Genomic DNA, 25,402 nt, shown 5'->3' on the forward strand with positions numbered 1-25,402 from the left:
CCTCATCAGAGCATAATAGTAATTTATAGTTCAGCTATGCTGATTTCACCACATAAGAACTTACAGGAACATTTGAAGTTGGGCATGTTCAAGAATTTTTTGTGTTGTTCTGAACAGCTACACAGCTAGTTAGTTTCAAATTCCTATTAACTGCCCTTTAAATCAGACAGAAACTGGATTCAGAAACTCTGAAGAACAATAGTTGAAATTGTAATGTATACACAGTTACAGTTTCTTTCTTACAAAAAGATGCAAGTCTCAGAAATCGCAATTATATTTTTGCTTGCTATTTAAATTGCTTTCTTATGATTTAAAATGTATATCTTGTTCTTTTTAGGTAATTAGGCAATCAGTAAAAAAAGAATTTGGGCTATTACAATTATTGTTCAAGACTTAATTCATACACGCACCACAGAGGCTATACTGAATGCTTATTTTATAAAAGTCCTCTTCTTCCTGTTTCACACAACATTTTTCAGCAAATAAGCAGTTACACAGAAATGTTAACATAAAGCAGTATTTTTGGAACTGCTGAAGAAATTAACAGCAATAAAAATTGCTTTGGACAAGAAAGGACAAATAGGCCAAACCAAATAATTATTCTTGCAGCTTTCTTTAACCACTAACTCCATTTTATATGCAGTTTCCGATCTCTCATATTAAATCTGATCATATATATTTAATTCCATTCTTAAAAATTTCAGTAGACAACTTCAGTGCTAACCTACAACTGCCCTGTCAGAAAATCTTTGATGTCACAGCATAATAGCTCCTGAAAGAACAGCACTAATACTTAATGTAACATGAAACCAGGGCCCTGCAGTGGGGCTGTCTGCTGTCAGGAACAAACAGTTTCACTGCTGTTCCCCAGAAGTGACAAGATTGAGAACTAACAGGGCAGCACCTCCTCAGTGCTACAAGAGACCTGTGCACCAGAGTCACCGGCAAATCCAATTTCATCATTTGAAATATATCAGCATTAGTTAAAAAAAAAAAAAAAAATAATGAAAATGCCCAGCATTGCAGCCATAGTTCAGCTGAGATGTGCTCTTCTTCTGTAGTAAATTCAGCTCTTCTGATGTGCGGATGACTTAGTCCCATGCTGCAAATGATAAAACAGGAATCTGTCTTTATGCGGCATTTATTTAAATTTCATGCTTGTAAATAAAGATATTTGTGCTGCCTGATGCTTTCTGAACTCTTTTCCAGAATTTACTATTTTGCTTGCCATGACTTTTGGGTCTCCTCTGTTTTGAGTTGAAATTTTGAGATTAAAGCATTGCTAGATGGCCTTCAGCAGAAAACATACGATACCTTTCGCTGCTGCTAACACAGATGATTACAGACCTGCCTGTGAACTCATTATCAGATTTTAACTAATGAAAACCATTGCATCTGACAAAGAGCATTGGAAAGATTGTATTCTAAAATCTTACGTAGGCTCTGCACTGAATGTTAGCCAGTGTCACTTGCTCAGTGTCCCTTTCAACAGAACTAAAGGCTCTCACAATAGGTACAAGATACAGAATCACACTCCATACGTCTCCACTTTGCATTCCATATTTTTACCTCTTTCGAAACACTTTTAAGGTTTGTATGTAACTTTGCTTTAGGTCAAAATATATTATTATACATGAGAGTACCAAGCTCCCAGGAAATCAGCTCCATTGCTGGATTTATTTTGTCTCTTGGAAAGCTGACTAGCCTATTTTATAAACTAGCAATAGCTGTATTTTTTAAAGTTTATAAAACCTGGCCTCTGGCTAACTTGTAAACATAGGATATATTATCCTTTTGTTTGTAAAGCTTAATCCTACAACTGTCAGGCTGAATAAGCCTTTAGAATAATAGTAGAAATACAAAAAAAAAAAGTCATCATTAACAGAAAACTGAACTCAGATTAAGATAAAACTGTCAGTGGCACAATTTTCAACATACTTGGTAGTGCACATGGAACTGGGAACATTCTTACCATTCAGATTTCTCAAAAGCACTCCAGCTGTCTAATTGGAAAATTCAGTAAGTGATAACTGTGTTTTAAAAGTATCTATGCTTCACCATCCTCCTTCAATGAACCTCTGGTAGCTGGCAAAAAAATAATTTGTAGTGTTTTAATTGTGTAGGACCTCATTGACACTGAATTGGAAATGAAAGTCTTCTCACAGATTCAGAGCACATGTCCATACAGCAGCACTGAAAACTCCCTGCTTGTGTATTTGCAACTCTTCAATTTTTTTCCAGGACATACTTAAATATGATACCCATAGTACAAACACTGAGTTAAAAACATTCTTTACATCTCATAGTCCAAGTAGATTACACAAGAGGAAAGAAGGCTTCTGTCAAGTAACATGTTTGTAATCACAGTTCGTGTCAGCGTCAAAACAGTAGATAATGCCAAGTCCTCCTACCTCCCCATTCAGAGCCCTAAGTACTGGTGCCCACCGCTGCCTGAGCTACATGAGAAGCACATATTGTTCCTCTTCCTATGAATGTGACTAGAATCGTTTAAGAAGCCACTGCTCTCTCTGCCAGAACTTACTGTCCTCCACTTAGACATTACATGGTTTGAGCTGTGGTTTCAACTAACTCCCTTTGCCACACAGTGACATTACATTTGAAACATTCACACAGACATTTACTGCACCTCAGCTGAGAGGCAGGAAAGAAGAGCTAAACGTATGATTTCTCCTGTCCCTCCAGCTAGACGTGCAATAACATGCCTGTCTACACTCTAATCTAGGCTATGTGTATACTTAACCTCAGCTATTTTAAAGATGGAACATAAAAAGAAAGACAAATGGTCGAGATTGAAGTTAGCACTTTAATGTACCCCTATTCCATCTTAGCAGGAGCAAGGAGAAACTCTTACAGAGACAATGAAATTATCTTTCCTTCCTTGTATGAAAAGACCTAGGCTTGTTCCTGCTGGGGAGAAACTGCATCCGTTACCTTTGTCTGAGACATCTAGGATTTTCAGGATTTTCTTTTTTTTTTTTTTAATTCAGTTTGTTCTGTTGATACTTTCTGATGCTTGGTCATGAATTTAGAGAGAATAATAGACAAATATGATGATAAAAAATGAAAAATATAATGGGAAATAACCATACAGTAACAGAAAAAGATTCTCTGGCTTCTGTAACTCTAACACCATTGGGGTAGGGCCAAGATAATACTTTGTAGCAAAACAGGTAAGAGAAGGAAGAAAACAATTAGAAGCACAATTACACAGCTAAAACATTTTGAGTGAACACCAAATACCTGACAGAACTGCCTAGAGATCTCAGTTCAGATAAAGCCCACTGCTAATTATTGCCTGAATGACACAATTTCGGGAGGAAGAAAAAAGGCTGGTAGAAAGAAGAGAGAGAACTTGGAAACAGAAAAAGTCATTATAAACAAATATAACTTATCTTCAGAACTTGATACACTAATTTTAGACAGACATTATTAATTTCAGCAGAAAAAGAACATAGTTCCAAACAAAGGAAGACAGAAAATCTGGGTTAAAAGTTGGTCTCCTGATCAAAAATCTTAGCAATTTCACATTAGGCATAAGTTGATTATAAAGAACATATTTATTTAGCATCAGTAATTATGTAAAATGAGCAATTCCCTTTAGAGATTATCCATAGCCTTCTAGACAAAACAAGCCCCAGAAGTTTTTAATCCTGACCATGTTGTGGGCTGACCATTAAACAAAGAAGCAGGTCAGTGAAGAAATTCATAAGCCAAAAAATATATAAACCACCACTAGCGAATAAGGATCCAGTGCTCCAAAGTGCTAAGCACGCTGGGTCCAATCCAACAAAGTACTTAACTACATGCTGAATTTTAAGTACATACATAGTCCCATTCACGCTGAGATTATTCATGGGCTTTAAAGCTCAGCATGTGCTTATGTAGTCTGTTGAACTAGTACCAGAGCACTTGGTATCTTCCAGGACTTGAACCCCGAGTCTTATCAGCTGGATCTGAAAGAGCTGAAGTAAGCTACTTTTCTAACTGCCTTAGCCAATGCCTAGGCCAACTCTGACCTTCACTCTAGAGATGTGAACCACTCAGTAGTACAGGTTCAGATTACCCTTCTTCCACAGCTACAAGTAGAAGAATGAAGGCTCAGCAGCCATTCCTGTGTTCCATTGTAGCTTCTCCTTTTGGCTTGGGTGTCAAAGATTTCCCCTTAAGCCTAGAAAAAAGACCAAAGCCCATGCAGCTCCTCTGGCTGAGGAAAAAAAAAAATGTGCTGCTGAGTTCAGCTGTAAGAATCATCATTGCCTGAATTATCGGGAATAAATGCCAACTATCCAATTGCTATTTATTTTAATATAAAAATTGCGATAAGAGGTAAACTGCTCTTCACACATCTGATTACATTCATTATGGCTGCAACACCAGAAAACAGGCAGCCTGTGGCTGTCAACGACTTCTGGCAAATGGGAATCTCCTACCCAGAGATTGCCTTTACCACAGCTCCAGAATGCACCACGAAGAGACTGAGGCCCAAGTGTGACCTCTGAAAACTGGTGTGACATCGAGTGTGCTTTCAGACAAGCAAAATATCAGAGGAGCAAAATGCAAATTAATTAATTTCTCACATCAAGCAAGTAATGGCTAATATTAAACAGCCTTTTATCTGTGTGCAGAAGGGGTTGTTTGTTTTACGTTCTGCCTTTTTTTTTTTGTTTCAAGCCCCTATTCATTTGCAAAAAACCTCATATACCAAATATTTTTAAACAGAATTAAAGGCATTTTGTTAGTATTTGAATTTTAAAAAAGCTTACTAAGATACTGACACATTAATCAAGTGAGAATTTGCACAGAGAAACTCAGAGGGAATAGAAAGAACAACATGCACCTTCATACCTAGAATGAGATCTGAAACAAATTGTGAAAGACTATTTTTTGTAGAGGCTGCTGTGCCTCATTTGGCCAACTATAATACATTGTGACATAGACATGAAATAGTGAACATTCATAACCAGTAATAGAATGGCCCTAAAATTACCGGACAGTTGACTGCCATGATCTAGCAGCTTTAACTAGACAGGACATTGCTATGGGAAACCCTGGTCTACAGCAATCACCAACAGAAACGGCTGACATGCACTGTGGCATATTTTTACATGCTCAAGAATTCTAAATCAAACCACAGCAATGGAAGATCCTACTAACCCTGGATACTCATAGGAGAGACATCTCCTATATGGATCCTTTCCTGGAAGTTTCAGTGGCTTAATCACTCTCATGATAAAACTTTATATTTCTTGTATTTTTGGACTGGCTCCATGTTTGGTACTTCTACAACAGAATTAGTGTGCCACCCTGCCTCTCAGTTATGTAAACACGCTGCAGTGGGCCCAGTCCTGCCTAACATGCACAAATGGAAGACTGCACACCATGTTCTTCTAAAAAGAATTGCCTATCACAGGAAGTCCATAAAAACCTCTCACTAAAAGAGCAAGAACTGCACAAGTTTCCAGAAAGCTGAGAATATAGGAAAACTATTTTTCCTTTTTACATAACACAATATTCCCAGTTCTGGAGATTACACATCCCAGTTCCCAACAGCTGTTCAGTCGTTACTCCCACTCTAAGCTCAATTAATATCCCATTTGATCATGAGTGACAGAAAGGCTGATTTTGGTATCTCACCCTCAGTTTCTTGGAAAGTGGAAGAGTATAGGTGAAGGAGAATAGAGTCATTAAGCCTGCCTTGAAAGGCCACATCCTGTAATGCTGATCTGCCCCCACACATCCTAGGTGGGTTTTTTGTGTCTCTTCTCATCCTATCCTCTTTCTTCCTATTTTACCCCTCTCATTTCCTCCCATTGAAGTATCCTCCTTTCCTTCCCATTCACAGAAACAGACTACTTCAAATTCTAAAGTACCTATTTCATTTCTGCTTTGCTTTTAGCTAGTCTCAAACCTTCATTGAGAACAAGATCAAAAAGACATAAAACACAACTTCATTTCACATACAACATTCAGATCTCAAATTGGTGTGCAAGTGTATTAGGATTACTAATTTATATTGATCACTCAGAATCTATAAAGCCTTTCAACAATATTTCCTATCAATCAGTTGTTAGAAGGATCGGTAAAACACAAAACTGTTTAAGATTCATGCTAAGTCATCAGGCACTGGAACAAGCTGCCCAGGGAGGTGGTTGACAATCCCTGGGGTATTTAAAAGATGGGTAGACAAGGTGCTGAGGGACATGGTTTAAGGGCAGATAGGAATGGTTGGACTCAATGATCCAAGATGTATTTTCCAACCCGGTGATTCTATGATTCTAAGTATTCACAGGCTGTTGATATAAATAATATTTATGTACACATACAAAACTTGCCAAAAAATAGAAAAATTACCAAACCCACCCACTTAAACCCTCCCCAAAAGCCTACTTTTTCTCAGACAGTAAAGACAGGTAACTTATGCCCTGAAGTATTTGCTGTGAACAACTTGGTAAGCAGCAGAAAAGGAACACGGACTTCAGTCTCGAATACAGTAAGCACTAAAGGGGTTTTGACGACCGCATGCTATCTTAAAAAGACACCAGCACACCATGTACAGTTCTAATAATTTAAATGTATCAAGTTATTACCAAATACTGTCTGACTGCAGATATTCTCTATGCATGTTCAACAGCAATAAGGGCATTACTGTTACTCTTACTATTCAGTTCAACACATTCATTCTTCCATCTTTGTCCTTTCATATCCCTTCCCCTCCTCTTCCTCTCCCTTTGTTTTTCATCCCTTCTTTTATCCCACACACTTTCAAGAAGGCCCAATTCAGCACAGTGTGGCATCAGCAGAGACCGGCAACAGCTGCTGTTCCAGCTACAACAGTGAATGGGTTTAAAAAAAAGTGAAGGGATAGCTTTAAAGTTTGGGAGAGCTGTTTGAATATGTACTAACACTACTGAGGATTTGGACTTCAGCTATACTCAATAGGGGTGCTTCATTACCTGCTTGTGGGAATGTCACTTCTCTGTGATGAGGTCACAGCCTCCTGGCAATAAATTCCATAACTGCTGTTTAGCCCGGTCAGCTGAAAACAAACTAGCAGACACCATGCTGATTTGCATCTAGTTGCTATCGATACTAAAGAGACAATACGTGAAAGACAAGAAGCATCATGTGGGAGCAATGCTTAGACAGCGTGAGGGGGAACAAGCATTCACCTTCCTTATCTAACCATCCCATGCTGAACTACTAAAAGTCTTCCACGATAGGAATGCAGTAATCGAAACCAACTCTGAGTTGAATTTGTGTCTTATTGGTTTATTTGTTCCCCTAGGCACTTCTGTGCCACTTTAACTGGGGAAAAAAAAAAAAATCCATCAGAAGTAGAATCAGAATCACCTTATGCCTTCAAGTCTGCACTTCTACAAGAAATCACCCTTACATACGATCCAGCAAAACAATTTTGTCCTATGTCTTTAGGTCATGTCATGCAATACTTTCACATCATGAAAAATGGAATTCAACCTGTCCACCGGAGGACTTCATTACTTAGAAACTCCAGCTTATCATCAGTAATTACTGTTTAGGTCCCTCAACTACCTTCTCTTCTCCTGTCCACATTTTCTCTTCCCTTGAAAAGACTATGTATAATACTGACTCCATTCGAGGCCTTTCACTTTCACACTACCATCTTCATCTTGACTTTGGGTAATTTGATCCATCACAAAGTGTTGCGCACTGGTGTTTTCAAAACAACTGTTAGTGGACACACCCTTTCATCCCCAAGAATGCAGGGCAGTATACCTGCACTAAAATTTATGCCAGTGTATCTCCACTACGATCACTAATTAGGCTTTTTGTTACAGTCTTAAAATAAGCATTACAGATTCAATCATTCTTGTTTAGAAGCAACATTGAAGATTAAAATAGTAAAGAAAGTTTTCACTGACTGTGGAAACAAAAAAAAAAAAAAAAGACACACAAGGAAAGGCTGCGTACACAAGCAAGGAAAGAAAATATTTTTGGCTTTCACCAAAGCTGAGGGAAGATCTGCAAAGCAGGGGAACAAAGGCTCACTGAACTGCTTGAATAACCTGTAGACACGGTCCCTTGAAATCTAGGTTGAGCATTGCAGGTGAGCATAGAGACACACCTGAAATGCCCCCACCATGCCTATATGAGTTTGCATACAGAGGCAGCGAAGGGTGAAAAGTCAGAGGAACTGTTTCACTAGCTGGGGACTACCTCAAACCTGCTGTCCCTCAGGAGCGTCACTCATATGGTGCAGAAGCCTGAAAGCATGATAACATATAAGCTAACATATCCCCAACCTGTGTAAGTCACTCCTGAAGAATAAAGGCAGCCTGTGATTTATTTACCTAGAGCAGCAATACAGCTTTGAAGTAGAAAGGCAAATTGCATCTGTTCTTCAGTTCCAAAGTAGCCACATGCCAGAATGGCCAATATTAGCACACTCTTCCACCGTAAGGCAGCAAAGTAATTGCCCCCTCAGCACTTTAAATCTAGGCAGATCTTCTACTGTAAGAATGTTCCTTTTTTCCTCTGGCAGCTATGCTGATAGATTTGTAACTTGGGATATTCTAAGAGCAATCAAAATACATAAATAACACCACTAACAAGTGTACAAAAGATCTGTTGAACTACTGAAATGAGAATATGTTTTATCTTATGCCTTTTTCTAGAACATCAGGTGGCATTACCTTTCTTCATTTCTTCCGTTTCACATTTTTCCATCTCACTACTCTTCTGTAAACTTAGTCCTCGCAGCCTGTGTAGCCATCATCCCATACCAACACCAGTTAACTACCACCTAGCTCATGAAATCAAGATGGAAAGCTGACCATACCTAACTTGTTTTCAAGTAAAATAAAATAATCCATTTACTTTCAAAGAGAAATACCATGGGTACCATAATTTCCATGCAGAAAGAACCGGTGGGATAATGGGAACTAGAGCCAATAAAAGGCACCCAGAAAGGATGAAAGGGTTTTCCTAGAGTTCGTCTTTGATCTTTTGGGCAAACAGTGAGGACAGATATAAACAGCAGAACGTAAGAACACATGCAAGTAAGCCAGAGGTGAATACGAACCTCTACAATAGGCACTACCACAACAGAAATGCTGTTAGAATTATGTTGAAACATATCTACTTAATGTGCATACAAAAACTTCATGTGCACACCTATATATACTTGCACTAAAGGTTGAATAAAGTATATTCTTACTATACTGGCCTACATGAATTCCTCAGCAGAAGAAAAATATGAAAACATCAGCAGGGAGATAATCTGCCCTCAGCAGCTCAGGTGTGACTGAAAGACAAAAAAAGAAAACACACAGGCTCCACAGTTACAGGAAATCAGCAGTCAGAACACCGCACACTGCACGTACAATACCAGAAGACCCACTGGAAGATTAGAGGGACAGTTGATCTAATATGCAGTTTACATGAGATGAATTCTTGCTAACGTCATCCTAAATCCATAAGCTGAAACCAAGTTATTTTCTACAGCAAATCCAATGCAAACAGATATTTCGTGTGCAACCTCCTTTCCAGCACAGTCACAGGAAGGTCCTTCCATTGACTCTAGAAGGAACTGCCTAAGGAATTTGCTTGTGACTAGACCAAAATGGCACCCTTCCATTTAATTAAATGCAGATACACTGGCTTATGCTAGCTGAGAACCTGTCAAATATCAAATTATATCAAAATATTCTTCTGCAATAGCTTAACATTCAAATACCATATGTATTAAACTCTTCAAAATGCTCACGCTAATACTAATACGCCGGTTAGGCCTATGGCACTCCTCTTACCTAGAAAGCTCCCAAAATATGATTCATCACCTAGGGCCACCTATTGCTTCAATAGGTGGATTTAGTACTTCTGAGGCAAAATGCCACAAATGTCCCCAGCGCACTGCTCTGCCGCATTGGGAAAAGGAAGTGAGGTTTAACAGAGCCACTTAAAACTGTAAGAAGAATGTAGATGGGCAACTACATCCTATCTTATCTGGAATTAGGCCATGACATTGAGGTTAACCCCCCTACTTGTGCAAAAATACCATGGGTTTTTACTAACCACAAATGGTCACAAACTCAATTTAACATGCCCATCCACAACAATAATACAGATGTAAAAAGCATGCTGAGCAGTCTCTGAAAGTGTGATATTCTAGCTTAAAGCACTCATATATTCATACACTAATTGTAATCTAAAATCGGATAAAATGAAGCGAGTTTGCAAGATTGCCAAAATACAATACTTTCAGAGTATAAACATCTGCTTAAATATGAAGACTTCCTAAAAGTTTCACCTCAGTAGTTCTGGAGCATTAATGGATAGAGCCTCTGTAGTACAAGTATGTGTGAGTAACGAGGAAATCTGCAGCACTCGCCGCCTCCTCCGCACTGGGACACTGACCAATACAGTTCATGAAGTAAACAATTCAACAGCAGCCCTTCCAGAACTGCTTCTCACCAGGGTGACCTACTCAGGAATTAAAGTCACATTTATTCCAAAAAAGAGTATCCAAATAGGGAGCACCCTGCAGTATTTTATGTAATTTTTACCACATCAGCAGGCCCTTGGAGTAATTTATTAATTCTCCTTACACTTTTTGACAGTTAGTGGGAATTAGTAAATACATATAGTTACATTAAATATGTTATGTTCCAGCACATGCATTTAATTTGCCACAAAGTATCGTATGTAAGAAATCACACCGTTTTCAATAAAACAAGAAAGATATTAGCATTTTTGCTTCTAATACAAGATATTTCCAGCAAGTAGTAAAATTTCAGTGGTATATGGAAGGGGTCTTACAGAAACACACAAAAAAATACAACTATAAACAAGTCATCATTCTGGTAAGAGGAAATACAAACAACCAGAATAAAAATAGTTGACGCACAAAAGCCATAATGAGGGGGTTGCTCAAAAAATAACTTCTACTTTGAATGGTTTGGATGAAATACAAATTATCCACAGAAAAGTGTGGACTGGCATAAATGTTTGTACAAAATTATAAGTATATTTCTAGAAGTATGCAAGAGACAACCGCCTGCATGCTGCACAAGGTCCCAACAACGCTCTGCGTAAGTGCTAGTGCACAGAGTCCAAACCACTGCATTTTAATTACTATGCAGCCTCAGATATATTGCCTTTGATATGGAAATGTTCTTGTTCTCTCATCTTCACATACGGTCTCATGCACAGAAATCTTTATCTGATTCATAAAAAATAAACTAGAATCCAATCTCAACACCTGACCTCAGTGCTTAGAAGTTTTTTACTAAGCATGGTGTCACTATAAAAAGAATGGGTAATACTGGTGTAAAGTTAGATATTTGGAGCAATGATATGAAGGATTTGCAGTTAGGAATCAAATCAATACTGCACTTCTGAGGTTTTACAGTTTCCTGTTGCCTTATGTCAGTCTACCGGTGACTGGAGAACAATTGACTGTACACCTTTCTGTCTAGCTAAAGAAGAAAGAAAAAATATTTAAGTGACATCCTGTCTTACCACCGACAGAAAAGATGCAACTTCGGCATTTGCTGTATGAAATAGGTTCTGAAAGCTAATAAGATACTAATATCAAACTTTCCAGCTTTTTTTTCTTAATTTGGACATAACATTTTTGTGCGTATTTTAAAGGTACGCACTACAAAGTTCACACAAGAAGAAGCAAAATGTTTCCCAAGCTTTACTTTATCAAAAAGGCAAAATAAATGTGAAGAATACTTGAAACACAAACCCAGTACTTTGCTATATCTTACATTAATATGCCACCTATAAGAAGGCTGAAAAATTGTGCTTTGACAAATTCTACCAGTTACTAAAATACATTAAATTTTCAGACCTGTTTCAATAATTCTCCTAGCTCTATAGAATTACATTCTCTTTTTATAAAGCATATGATCTGTGTAACCTCTATATAGAAGATAATGACCCATCTGTAAATCATTTGGTTGCAGGTTATCTGGTTTTTATCACTTCTGGTACCTGTCTGTGCCTGATAGGATACCCTTAAATACATGAACCTGATGGAATGTTTTGCCTGACTTCAAAAAAACATCAATTGATAGATTTCTCCTACTATAAATGGATGACTCCGATTAACTTAGTTTGCCAATTTATCTAATTTTTTATTACTCTTCCCAGTTCACAAGGCTCAAGAAATATTCAATTAAACTACTGTCCAAGCAATGATTTTCAAACTTTGGATGCTGTTTTCTTTCTTCTTAATTTAAGGAGACCAAACAGTAAACATAAAACTGCTATGAGTATTTTAAAATGTACAAGGGGAGGGAAGACAGGTCTATGTACCTATTCTTGTATCTTTAAGAGAAAATCCATTTTCAGGTTCCTGTTGTACTAATTGAAAGAGAATTATTTAAAACTTCACTGAATACTTGAATATACGATGGGTATGTGTAGCAGTTTCGCCAGTGCCAAAGAAATCTAGACTTTCTGAAAGAAAGTAATCTAAAAATTGGCAGGAAATCTCTTACAATGATGTCACAAATATTTGCTGTTGCCACAGAATAATGTTTTAAAGAACACCTACTTCTGTGCTGAAAAGGCTTTGGGAACATGTAATTATCCAGTTTTATCACTGTAGAAATCAGCCGCTTTCCAGCAAATACATCTATCAGATCTCTCCCTTCTGTGCTGAACTACACCTAAACAAATATACGTGTATTTCATATAGACATCACAGCAGCCCAGTAGGCAACCTTACTAATGACAGGATTTTACCATGTTCTGTTGTTTTCACAATATGATGTCATGGCCTGTAATGATACATCAATAAATACTGAGGGAGAATCGGGTGTCTAAAAAAATTCTGAATAGCTCACAGAAAATAAAAGGAAAATCATTTTCTGTGTTTCAGTAACAAGTCCCCTAAAGCTCCCATTCTTGCTGTTCTACCTAAGGAGAAAATAGACAACAGTATAAATAAAAATTACACAAGAAGACACTAAAAGAGACAACCAGAAATCGGCTTACTAAGGCACAAACTTTAAAAGTGCACCTTCATTTTTTGCTGTGACTTAACGAATAAGCTATGCGTGAACTACCAACTACATCATAAAGCAGGACTTTTCACACAGGTTCTGACATCATGCAGAAATGTTTCAAAGCTCTGTCTCTGTGATTTACTATATTAACTGAAATGTTTCAAAAATATGTCGTTGTATCACTTCAGTTGATATAGCTTATATATACACAAACACCCCTATTTACATAACTTTTAAAACATTAGTCATGACACACAACCTCTGCCAAACCAGCTCGCTGATCTTTAAAGTCACACTAAAGGAAAAGAAACATACCTCACCCCACTGTATGGGGTATAAAGAAAAGCGCTTTGCAGCTTCTCTTTCCTAAGTAATTTTTGTTCCGTAAAATAAAAAAATAAATTGACAAAGGCTTTTAAGTGTGAGCTATACACTTTTAAGAAGAAAATCAAACCAAGTGTAAAAGATTAATGGATACGCTTCCTGAAGTGATATCTCCCAAGGTGATTACAGTGTTTAGCAGATACGAGGTCATGACTAAAGACACTTTCTAATGCCCACTGAGAAAAAATATACTTGGTTTTGCTATCATCATGCAAAGCTCTGGCCTCTATTACCACAAGATATTCCAAGGCCCCCAAGAACTGCAGATGTACAGGGATACTTTTGGCTAAAAATATGATCAAAGATACAGAAAACACATCTAAAGGGATTTTTTTTTTCCCCATAGAGGAAAAAGGAGTTCAGCTGGAAGCGACCACTAACAATTGTTGGCCACATATTAAAAAGCACTGGCTAGGGAACAAGCACTGGCAGTTCCCACTTGTGAACAAAATCAAATTGACAAGTGAAGGCAACTAACTTGAGACATCAGTTATTATTTTGTACGAGTCAGGCACCAGCGGCCTTACGAAGAAAACTGATGGGGCTCCACTTTGTTTCTCATCTCGCTTTCACCAGCATGTAAACATAAGAAGGAAAAAATGAAGCAGTTACCTAAGTGGAGCAGAGGATAAGTACCGAGCAGGGAGAGACAGCCATCTGTCTCACTCCCTTTATGCTGCGTGTTATACGCATGCCACTAGCTCGCAGAAAAGGGGACTAAGGTAGCTTTGAAGCAGCCCAGCAAAGTCTCCCAGCACTACTGAAACAGAATGCTGAACTGAGAGAGAGAAAACACTGCGTTTAGCAGAGGGTGCGAGATCGCAGACCAAAGGGCTTCCTACACTCTCATCGCCGAATGAATTAAAGTTCTAGAGGAGGAGGCCGGAGAAATCAGAGTGAGCGAAACAAAATGTGTGACAGGAGAAAAGAAGCCAAGAACCATAGATGCGGGGCCAACACGAGGAGCTGGGGGGTCCCTGCAGGGCACAGCCACCCCCAGCCCGGGCACACCTTCCCCCCCCGGGCACTGCTGCAGGCGAGGCTGCGCTCGGGGCATCGATTCTAAGTGCAGTGCCTGGTTCGGTTTCCGTATATTCTTTGGCTTTTAATAGCTAGTAAAGAAAAAAAGAAAGCATTATTGTTTTCTTTCTTTCCTTCTCTCATTGCCTATTCTAAATTTGACTCCAAAGTTTAAGCAGTTGAATTGGCTAATTCTGAATACAGTCTATTGAGAGACCAGACACAGCAGTATATCCCTGTATAGCAATAGATACAATGTGCTGAATTGGCAGTCTAATTATAAATGTGGCATTTGGACCTCCTTTCAGACCCAGTGCCACCTTACCTTATGAGGGAACTTCAACTACAGCAACTGTTCAAAACAAAATGCCATTACAGGATCAGCTTCACCCAATGCTGGAACCAGCCAGGGGGATTGTTTTACAAACAGCCTTTCTCACTTAACACAAGAATGTATTATAAGGAAAAGTTATGGATAGTGCAGAGTCTGAAGAAAACGCTATGTAGTTTCTGCCAGGTGTCGAGCCGCTTCAAACTGCGGCATACTCCAAATGACCTCATTATTTTCTTTTAAATATACTCACTATAAATAGATTATTTCTTAGTTTTACTAGAATGAGCTGCTAGGTACGCTTGCTGTTTATATTCTGAGCGTAGCGTGCATATAGCCTTGTGAGCACAGAAACACGAGAAATATCCTGGCTCAAAAAAAAAACCTGCAGTAAGACCTTGCCAAAGAACCATGGTGTGCTGTAAAAAAGTTTTTCAAAGCACCTTTTCCAGTGAAATATTTGTATATAATGGCAGACTACATGCACGTATCTCACTTTCATTCTTATTATTTACCTTGTGGTATAATGGCTTAATTAAATGAGTGGGCACAAGCACGTCAATAAAACAAGTCAAGTCAAGTCGAAGCCTCAAAACAGGTTTCAAAATTACTCCATTACACGAATACAGAAAGAGAAATTCGTTAATTTTTGGACTTCAAACTCTGTTCGGGGACCGGGTGGAAGGGTTCTTCTGCCCTCACGATCAGCACTGAAGATGGAAACACCAAAAACGTTAAAACGAGGGTCAAAGCCACCAGCAGGAACAAAGTGCCGCTCGTGCGCTGAGGGCTATTTAAATTAGCTTAATAAACATACAGCTTATCTACAAACAGCAGGCGAAGATACATGACTTTATCACAGAAAGTTTCACCGTCTACGTTTTTGGGAAACACCCCTGGGACAGAACTAATCTGTCGTCCCCAGGCTCCCACCAGGCTGACTCTCCCTGCAGCCTCCCCCCCACTCAGACACAACACGAATTGTCTTTTCACATCGCCACTTTCACTTCTTCCTTTAAAAAAAAAAAACCAGGAGAAAAACGCCGGCAAACCCCAGGGCGAACCGGCAGAGAAAAGCAGGAGAGAGGCAGCGCGATCCAACCCAGGCGATCAGTGGCTCCGCTTGACCTGCAGGCCCCGCGGCGGAGCGGGGGGAGCGCTCGGCTGGGCTGGGGCCGGGGGGCTCCCCCGGCGCGGGACCCGCGGGGCTCGGCTCGGGGCACGCGTGGAGGTACCTGCTCGCATCCCGCCCTCACGCGTGTCCCCCGGCGCACACACGCGCGTTACGCGGCGGCGGCGGCCGTGCCCGCTCCTCCCCGCAGCAGGGCAAAGCCGCAGAGGCGCACTCATTAGCTCCCACTGATGATTCCTTTCAGGATCATGAATGGAACAATTGTCAAAAACTGCGGGAAAAAAAAACAAGCCCCGAGACTATTATATACAGACACAGCTTGGGTGCGCGCATGTGACATTTGCAGGCGACCCAGATTTGTTCCTAAACTCTTCGGCGTCCTCCGAGATAAAACATTAAATTGCTTATACGGTTAAAGAGGCTTCTTATCCCCAGTCGAAAAAACAAACCGCTTCCAAGCTCGTGAAAGCCAGGAAAAGGACAAGCTCTCCACCAGACACACCTTGCCTGCCCTTATCCTACGGCACCGGCTGTAAACAGCTGCGCCAGCTCGTTGTGACTGCCGCTATTTTATTTTAAAAGAAAAAATAATAACAATAATAATAGTAAGCGAAATACTTCCTGAAAACTTACTTTGCATTTAGTTTAGGCACTATTCTTTTTTTTGCAGCTCGCAAAGGAAGCCGTTTTGTCCAGGTTAGGTATTGTCTACTTATGGATCAGCCTCTGGCTAAGGGTTTATTTTAATTTATGGCTTATGCATTCTTTTAAGGTCGATTTGCATGACCTCCGGCAAAGAGCTAAGGCAGCAAGAAATCCCGAGCCGAACGTTGCCACAAAGCGGCACGCATCTCCCCTTCCCCGGGTGTAAACGGAGCCCTCTGAGGACGGGCCGCTCTCTTCCCCCCTCCTCGCGTCTCGCGAATTAGGGGGCGATATCAATTTTAAACTTTTCGCTCTAACTTTATCCCCGCGCGCAGCCCGGGGAGCTCGGGCGGCCGCTCGGGACAGCGCCCCCCGGCGGCCGCAGCCGGCGCCGCCGCTCCCGCAGCTTTTGTGCGGCCCCCGCTCCGCCGGGCGCGCTCCTTTGCGCGCCGCTCGGAAGCGCTTAACCCACCTCCAACTCGGCGCAGAACGCGAAAAGCGACGCTAAACTGCCTTCGCCTCTCTCCATCCCGCGTCTTTCGGGGTTATCCGCGAAGAGGAACCCACGCGGGCGCTCGGGAGCAGTGACAGCGGCGCTCCGCTCCCGAAGATTGATTTCGGATTTTATTTTTCCTCTCTTTCTCCCTCTCGTGTTAGTTCCTTACGTGCAGTATCTTCCCAGCACCATGTGTTCGCCTGCCGTGGGTGATCTTAAAATACGACGCTGATCTGTCACTACATTTTAAAATAAACTCTACTCGGGAAGGATGAGAAAGTGTTGTGATTTCAGGGTACTGGCGTCCCTGAACGTCTCGGAAAAAAACTCGGGATTCGAACAGTCCCGGAAACTCGCGCAGGGACGAGCTTGTAACTACTTTTCCCTAAAGAAAAGAAAAAACCGCAACACCACCACCCTCGTGGTATAAAAGTAAATAATCGTGCAGGGGGAGGGGGCTTGGGGAGGGGGAAGAGGGGTGAACTCAGCAATGTTAAAAGCTAAACAACAGATCTACCTCCGGACGCTGCTGCTTCACTCAATTGCAACTAACAACCCATTAAAGACAGCGCAGGGGGAACCGGATTCTCTCCTGCAAAGCGACATAAATCCAGCGAAAACCCATTAAACCGCCACCACCGCCACCAAGCCACGCAGCACTACACACCACAGCAAACAACAGGTATACAACACAATAGGGCTTTTTTTTTCCTGGTTACCTCCTCGGGATCCAGTGTGGCACAAAGCACTGGGAGAGCCTCCTTTTTTTTTTTTTTTGCAACGCGCTTCGGTAATTTTCATTAAAGATAAAAAAAAAAAAAAAGAAAAAAAAAAACCACGCACAAGGAGGGGAGGAGGTGAAAGAGGAGAGAGAGGAATAAATGGTAAAATAAAATATAAAATAAAATATAAAATAAAATAAAATAAATGAACTAGAGTCTGCTGGTGTTTCTCCGGGCCATGGATGTGCAGGATCCTGATCGTTAGAAGTTTGCGGATGGGTTGCCTGGAGATTTGGCTACAATCAGTTTCATTATTTTTTTTTTTCCTCCTGAAACAAGTGAAGGCGATGGTTACTGCTGTCAATCTTGGCAATCAATGTGAGCGGCCATGTCGTAAGTATTCAAAGCATTTCCCGTCGTGCAACATCAGAAAGTGAGTGGCCAGGGCATTGATCTGAGGAAGGCAAAAGGAGGCAGGGCTCCCCCGCCCAGACAGCACAGGCAAGATGAGACAACACAGAGAGAGAGAGAGAGAGGGAGGGAGAGAGAGGGAGCGAGAGGGAGCGAGCGGGGAAGGCAACAACTGCGGAGAAAGTGAGCACAAAACAGAAAGTGAAATCACCCCAGGCTGCCAGCCGCATCCCCGCGAAGCTATCACCACTCACATTGCCATTAGACAAATGAAACCTTAAACCTCTCTCCTCTAATGACCATTGATTGCCCGGAGTGGTGAGGAAAGGTACTAGAAAGTTACCGGGGAGGGGGGTGCGAGGGCGGCGAGGGGAGAGAGGGGGGGCGGGGGCCGGAAAAGGAGGAGGGGGAGCGGGGGGAGTCCCGGGAGAGCCGGCTGGAGGGGCCGGGGGGAGAGGGTCCTACCGGCATCTCGGGAGGAAAGGAAAAGAAAGAAAGCGGGGGGGAGGGAGAGAGACGGTTTGCAGGACGTGGGAAGAACCGGTGGGGAAGCGGGGACAGGGAGGAGAGCGCTCAGCGAGCGCTTACGGGCAGTTGATAAATGGGGCTCGGAGGAGCCCGATCCCACAGCCCGGCCGGGGAGAAAACAGGATGAAATGTAAAGTATGAATTAGAGCAGAGAAGACAGTCCGGGGAGCCGGAGGAGAGGAAGAAGTAGGCGGCACTGAGAGTACACAAAATATTTAGTGATGCGTTCCACGGAAAGGTAAAACGTGAGCACTGTTGAAAGGGAAACACAGGTGTGACAGGAGGAGAAAAACTGATTTAGGACGGACTCGAACTGAAGTTGGGATTCTCCTGGCGACGACGAGCGATTTTAGCAGCGGCGATATATAAATATCTCTCTCTCTGCCTACCAAAAGGCAGCAGATAGAGACTTGAATATCAGCTTGAATACCAATTTAGGAACTCACGCTCCCTTGGAAGTGCTAGTTGGGGGGGGTAAGAGTAATCTGGGAGAAAGAAGGGAAAAGTAGAAGGAGCTGAGGAGAAAACCAACCAGTGGTACAGAGTACTGCAAACCCAAGAAAGTCTCTCTGTTGTGTTTTTACATTCCAAAGGTAAACATAAAAGAGTCTTTCAAACTGTCAGGGGCCCGCAGATCAGGTGGGCAAACAGCGCTGCAGAGCTAACGTCTCCCTCTTTTGATATTATTCACACCTAGGCTAAACTGTTGTTAAGATGGGAGTGCGGAAAGCAACCTCAAGCCCACAAAATGAGAGAGAGAGAGAGAGAAGTTGTTGATTCATCTCTGTATTTTTGGCACTTTCTCCCCATTTTCCAGAAGGCGCCTGGAACAGTCAGTAACAGAGAAACTTTTTAATTTTAAAATAGCTTCATAACTTATAGAGGCCAAAAAGACGAGGAGAAAGCCTGATTTCGCGTTCCCTCCTCTCTCAAGTAGAAATTTGCGGAATAGGTTAGACCCAGGAGCATCCTCAACCCCACTGCGAATGAACCCTGCTTCATACAGATGTGGTGAAAATTGAGCATTAACATGATGGCTCAGGACTGACCTGGTCTGGCTCTATTTCATTTGTTAACAAGTTGTAAAACTCAACACACTAGTAGAGTCGTGCACATTGCATCCTCTACCTTGCTGTCCGAGGTACTACCGTCCCTCTCGAGTCGAGTCCAGGGAAAAGGAGTTTTAAGTCAGAACCTCTTGGAATAGCGGACCTATTTTATGCAGTATTTTTGGCAGTTCCACTACAGTGAAAGGAGCAATCAAGTCCTATTCGGCAAGCAGCAACACCTTGAAACAGAACTTTAAAATGATCTAGTAAGGCTCTATCCTCACTTTAGCTGGCTGAGGGCGTAGTAGCTAATTTCCATACACTCTTTAAATTTTAATAAAAAATACTAAACCCTTGAAATTCCAAGACAGAGGGTAAATTGTAACACTGTAAATACCGAGTTTGAATTCACCTGCATTCAGATAATTCAAAGCATTCATCTTGCTGCAGTTATCTAGGCTATGGATTTAACAACAGGTAATACCTTCCTTTCCAGATATTGCTATGTCCTTTTAAATCTTTAATGATAAGAATTCCCGTGATCGGTCACTAACACTTTCCTTGTAACACATTTAAACCTGCTGAAAGTGAAGGAAACACTTCGACTTTCTGCATCGCTATTAGCTTTGGCACGTTAAAGCCAAAGATGTCACACTCAGGCGAATACAAGGGCGAGCTATCCGGCCCGAGTTTGCAGCCCCATCAATTTGTTACTGGAAGTTTGTTTGTTTGGGGTTTTTTTCCTTGAAAGAAAGAAATCGGGGCTAAAAAAAAAAATAATAATCCACTCCTCAAACGTAGCTTTGTCCTTACTAGCTATGAGGCGGTAATGGGACAAGAGATAATTAAGGCATCAGATAAATCTAACCGCCCACCTAGCTCCAAATCGGGGGAGCATCTCCCTGCACTCCCGAAAATCCTCTGCAGGGAATGACACTGGGCTGGGGCAGGACATCGCACGGATGCGGCCACGCTCCCAGGCGGAGGAGCGCAAGGAACGTTCTCTAGCTTGTTGCTTCCCCTGAGTGATCAATTAAGTTACAGACGGAACACACGGTGCCAGAGAGCTACAACTTGTCCGCGGTAGAAAAAGATGCCCAGTCCTTGGGCATTGTATGCAAATGTGCCGGTGTGTGCGCTGCACAGGAGCGATTGTGGTTCCCTCTTTGTTTGCATAAGCGAACCCCCGCGGTGTGGATACGGATACACGTGCCGAGACACAAGAAAACGCTTTTACTTTTAGCGTTACCAGACGTTTAGAGACCACGTTTTAAATCACTTCCCTTGCTTTTGCTCCATTAAGGCTAAAACCAGGCAGAGCAGCCAGTGCAGGCAGATGCTGAGGAGGGATGCTGGGCTGCTGTGGGTCCTTGCAGAAGGAAGGGATCGGAGGCGCTCGCTTCACGTCGGGGCACTTACCTGTTCACAGCTGTCATTGCGGTTTGCGCCGTCTCTCATTAAAAAACACTTTAAAGTAAAGCAACAGTCAACCAGCGAAGCAACCTGCCTGCGTGTTAAGTTTTACATACCGCATTTTAACATGATGAGCAAACGCACAACTACTATAGAGTTATGGAACAGTCTCAGAAGTTTTGGAAGAAAGGGCAAGAAATTCCACCTTAAAAGTCATTCACCCAATTCTAAACTCCCCTCTCTCCCTAGTTAATGCCGGACAATTAGCAGGCATATTTATACATTCTGTCTGCTGACACTCTCCGTCCGACAATGAAGACTTTTTATAGGGTTGTTAAAGATGTTCAGAGAAACTTTTGCAAAATAATCAACAGCATCTGAGAGGAAGCTAAAGGAAAAGAAGTTAAAGCCTGATCATCCGACTGGGAGAAAGTTTTGTTGGACTAGATAGAAGCATATCACTGCACGTTTCTTCATAAGCAAACCCATCAGCGGATGCGAGTTCCCCTAGAACAAGAACCTCTGGCGATCTCCTCAAAATTTAGGGGACATTTGCATTTTATAACTCAAAGCTAACGATCTGACTGAAAACAAAAACTCTGAATTCCTCACAGCGTTATCTGCCAACACAGTGTATTGTCCTGGCAGAAAGAGGATCAAACGGTTTGTCATTTAATTTGAAACTGTGCATCATCTTGATAGTGAAGCAAAAACCCGCAGCAAGAATCTCCCCACACCACCCCCCCGTTCCAAAAAAAAAAAAAAAAAGCGGGGGGGGGGTTGTGGGGGACGACGACGGGACACGACACACGACCTGGAAAAACCACATAAACTTTTACAAAGAAAATAAAAGCAAGTTTGACATGAAAACCCCTTCCTGTCTCGGAAAGTTCAATTTAAAGGTCCCTTCTGTAAATCTAAAGTGCAAACACCAGGCTAAGGTAGTGAGTGGCTGGAATTTGCATGCTGATAAGAGAAGGCTGTTGTACTTACAGTGACAGAGGGCAGGCTGCGGAAGAAAAGCTGTTTGTGTTAGCCTGAGAGTCACCCAGGGCTGCAATGAGAAGAGAAGAGAGGAGTGGGAGTGCCAAGCTGGATACACCTTCACCGCATCTCATCACATCTGCCAGCCTCTCTCTCCCTCTCTCTTTCATTTCCACATTCCCTTTGTTCCTGAAAAAAAAAATCTACACGTCACATCAGTCCCCAGATGCAGTCTACACCAAAGAAAAAAAATGAATAATTCAATCAAACTGTGCATAGTCTCTAAGGCAATAAATCTATTGCACTTAAAGAAACGAAGGGTAATTACCGCTATAGAATTAGAATAAGGCCAGAGCGCGCAGGGATCCCAGGGTCTGTAAACTCCACGGTCAAATAAAGTTTCATTTATTTAATCCTTTGACAAGCCCAATGTAAACTAGAGGGGAGGATCAGAACTTATTCCGGTTGGATTTGAGAACGCTTGAAGTGACTGTTATAAGAGGAGAGCGCCCGCGATGTGTCACCAACACAATGCGAGGCAGCACAAGTGTCTCTCCGCATCACCTCCGGGGTCCGGTCCCCCCTCCCTAACGAGGAGCAGACCGCGCTCCCACCGGCTCGTGCCTCTCTCGCCAAGTGCAGAGGAACCGCCGGCAGCCGCCTTACCTGCTCCCGGGCTGCCCATAGAGCCCGAGAAAAACTCAGGGGAAGCGGCAATTTTGCCGCACGCTGCGGCGGAGAGAAGCCGCGGGGGTCGGCGGCGGCACGGACCGAGCGGCAGCGCTGCCCCCGCCGAGCGGGGACGGGGAGAGCCGCGCTCGTCCCTCTCCTACCTCTAACGTCGCGCTCTCGGCTCGGAGGTAAGACGACTCTACATTGTGTTTACTCTGTCCGGGTAACCCGGGTCCCAGGGGCATGCTTCGGGGCTAACGAGGGCGGCGGCTCGGGGCCGTGGCTCGGCTCCTTATACTCAAACCGAGCCGGAGTTTAACGCCGGCGGCTGCCGCTTTACACTTTGAACCACGTCTTTGTAAACTTCTCCGGGGGGCCGGGGGAGGAGAGAGGGACGAGGAGGGGGGGGAAACACCGATCCGAGGTGAGACCTGAACGGCACCGACTCGCTCTGCCCCGGCCGGGAGCGATTAAACCCTTTCCAGTGACGCGGAGCATCGCGCATCTCCCGCGCTCGACCCGCTGTAACAGGCAGCTCTGATTTATCCAAAACATTAACGGAACTGTTATTCTAATAAAGGTAAACTAGAAAACACACTTGCCTCTCCGCTCGCTCGGGCTTTGTTTACGTGCTTCAAACGCCACCGTGAGGCGAGCGCCAATAAAGCAGCGAGAGCCGCCGCCTGCCAAGCAGCTCTCGGATTAGCACTTGGCAAAGCAAAACAAACAGGCTCGGCGGCAGCGGGAGAGCCGGGGCAGGGGCAGGCGGCCTCCCCGCCCGCTCCCCGGGAGCCTCGGAGGAGAAGTCGGGGACGCGGGACTCCACGAAGCGAAAAAAAAAAAGTCCCTCTCCTTCCTTTTCGCCCGCGTCGCCGCCGCGGAGCGCGTCCCGCTCGCTCCCAGCGAGGGGCGAGAGCGCTCCCCGCAGAACGCCCCGCACCTCGCCCCCCGCAGCCGCTGCCGGCGAGCGCTCCCAACTCTGTTTGCCCGGCCTCGACTCCCACCCCGCCTTCCCCGGCCAAAATGAAGCCAGCTGCGCTGCCCAGGCTTTTCCTGGAGGGTTTGGCTCCTCAAAAGGTGATTTCAAGTCAGATTTCAGACAGTATATAATCTACACTCTTTTTTTTTTTTTTAATGGAAGAGGAATGGAAAATAGAAAAAAAAAAAACCACCTAGGTTGTTACGACCCACGAACAGCATCTGGGGTGGCACTGCTAGAAGATGCAGGCAAGACACCGCACGGCGAGTTTCTTAGGCACGCTCCAAGCACGAGCTTGGATCAGCTTTAGGAGACGCATCTTGTCATACACAATGCATCACAATACGCTGCATGGGAACCCTGCTCCCATGAAAAGCCTTGAACTGGGAAGGAGCCCTCTCGTGGGACTTCTGGCAGCTGGTGGGATTGATGCTCTCCCCCAGCCACCGGAAAGCGTTCATCGCATCACAGCATCCTCTCACCCAGAAAAGCACTAACTGCACCAGCGAAGCTGAAGTCACCAAACTCTCGGCTACAAGTTGCACTGGCGGAGTCAGCTGTGCTAATGAATCGTAAGAACACCGATAATAAGGTCCAAAGAAACTGCAATTGCATTCAGCTGTGAGTAGAAAGTACATTAAGATTGAATACCTGACAGTTTGCAGGTATAGAGTGAAAAAAAAAAAAAAAAAACCAGCAGCATGACTGTAGAAGCTGCAAACAGTTCCACTGAAATGCACCTACTCCTATTCTGGGTATTTCACCTAACAGCTGGATTTGCCTGCTTGTCATCTTCATCATTTTTCATCTCCCATCTCTGTATAAGAGGATGACCGTAAAACACCATTGACATATAACAAGGCAGTCCAAGATTAACAATTATTTTAAATGTGTTTTTTCAGAAGGAACCCAAAGCCACGCAAGAAACACTTAACAGCAATCATCACAGTCATACTAAGGCATCTCTTCCTTGGGCACACACCTGTGTGGCCTCTCATATTATATAGATATTTTCAGCTTCAGCTGGGAATAGCTGAGCTTGTCTGGTAAATGAGGAAGGACGGGAAGATATACAGGCATATCTATGCCTGCACGCACATTTGAGGAGCTGGGAGAGGACACATGCTAAAAGATCACCTTACATCCTGCACTAGTCGTATTTTATGTTACAGCCCAGAGTAAATCCTAGGTCAGTAATAAAATACAAAGGTTGCTGAATATTTTTCCCTCGGTCACAGAAAAAACTTTGCTAAACATGACTGCAAACGCCTGTGAACCATTGTAAGGGTTTATCAGCACACCACAGTGCTTTTCTGTTTTTTACTAGCAATGTCCTATTCTGACAGCACATGCTTGAATTCAACAGGGTATGCATAGACTTTATATAATAACACTGTATTTATTCCATCCGTTTATTTTTCTTTCATAACCCCCTTCAAAAAAAAAAAAAACACAAGCCCACCAACAAAGCACAATTTTTAAAGTTCCTGACTGAACTATCATGCTACAAACAAGATGCTATGTCAAAAAACCCAAAATCCCCAAAAGCTAGAATAAATACACAAAGCTGTCTTTCACCTGAGGAGTGGCCCACATTGCAAATAAATGCATCGCCAC

At 42.7% G+C, this 25,402-nt stretch overlaps 1 protein-coding gene and 1 long non-coding RNA gene across 14 annotated transcripts in view; one reads left to right on the forward strand and one right to left on the reverse strand.

Annotated features, from left to right (window-relative positions):
* The window catches only part of SOX6 (SRY-box transcription factor 6), a 375,864-nt gene extending 353,531 nt beyond the window's left edge, over positions 1 to 22,333 (reverse strand). For 3 of the 13 annotated variants that reach the window (XM_069857673.1, XM_069857670.1, XM_069857665.1), the window contains exon 1: positions 16,520 to 16,752. The gene's annotated coding sequence lies outside the window, so the exon portion shown is untranslated. Of the gene's footprint in view, positions 1 to 16,519; positions 16,754 to 17,003; positions 17,135 to 17,746; positions 18,185 to 22,143 lie in introns of those variants that run through there. The other 10 variants (XM_069857674.1, XM_069857668.1, XM_069857676.1 and 7 more) reach the window with 6 other exon arrangements.
* On the forward strand, positions 18,305 to 22,020 carry LOC138721059 (uncharacterized). The gene is made up of 3 exons (XR_011337503.1): positions 18,305 to 18,488; positions 19,386 to 20,214; positions 21,041 to 22,020. It is a non-coding gene; the product is annotated as an uncharacterized lncRNA (long non-coding RNA).
* Positions 22,334 to 25,402: the final 3,069 nt, after the last annotated feature.

The sequence above is a fragment of the Phaenicophaeus curvirostris genome, chromosome 5 (genome assembly GCF_032191515.1).
Source record: "Phaenicophaeus curvirostris isolate KB17595 chromosome 5, BPBGC_Pcur_1.0, whole genome shotgun sequence".
NCBI classification, from domain to species: Eukaryota; Metazoa; Chordata; class Aves; order Cuculiformes; family Cuculidae; genus Phaenicophaeus; species Phaenicophaeus curvirostris.